Raw genomic sequence first — 860 nt, 5'->3', positions numbered from 1 at the left:
TCGGGGAGAGCCTCCCTGGGACCCGGTGGACCCCTGTCCCCAGCACCCGGACCCTCGGCTGGCTTGCAGGACGGGGGCTTTTGCACCCTGAGACGGAGCACATGCCCCGGGCCCAGCTTCTAAACCCTAGCCATGCCGGGGAGAGCCTCCATAGGACCCGGTGGACCCCGGTCCCCAGCGCCCGGACCCTTGGCTGGAACCAACGAGGGTTAAGCCCAGGCCACGTCCTCTCCCCGACAGCCTGCCCAGGGGGCCCATTTTTCTCTACTATTATGCCCCCACATAGTGGGGGCTTACAGAACTTTGGGGAAGGACAATAGTTTGAGTTAGCCCCGCCGGGTGGCAGACTGGCCATCTAGTCACCCAGCCCACAGGGCCATCTGGTCATCGGTTCCACAGGGCCATCTGGTCACCTGGCCCACAGGGCCATCTGGTCACCCGGCCTGCAGGGCAATCTGGTCACTCACACAGGTGACCAGAAGGCCCGGGACGACACTGGGAAGGAGAGGCCCAGCCGGCCCAGGCCATCTGGTCACCCTGCTGACCTGCAAGGGATGGTGGCCCCCATCCCTGCACCACGGTGGGCCGAGACAGGAGGGGGAGGCCCGCGTGCTGGAGGGTACGTGGTGGAAACAGCCTCCCACAAACCCGTGTTACCCCCTCCGTGTCCCTCCCGCCAGCCTGGTGGCAGAGGGACCCACCCCTGGGTGTGGTGGAGGAGGGCATCTGTGGGCGCCCAAGCACGGAGAGACAAAAGCACTAAGGGTGATGGAGGCGGCCCCCTTTCATCCATGCTCCGGTCCCCAAGCGAGTGGCTCTACACACCGGCCCCCCGAGAGAGGCCGGCTATCCCAGGCCAA

Source organism: Triturus cristatus, chromosome 2_1 (genome assembly GCF_964204655.1).
Source record: "Triturus cristatus chromosome 2_1, aTriCri1.1, whole genome shotgun sequence".
Lineage (NCBI taxonomy): Eukaryota > Metazoa > Chordata > Amphibia > Caudata > Salamandridae > Triturus > Triturus cristatus.
This window is presented reverse-complemented; position numbering follows the sequence as displayed.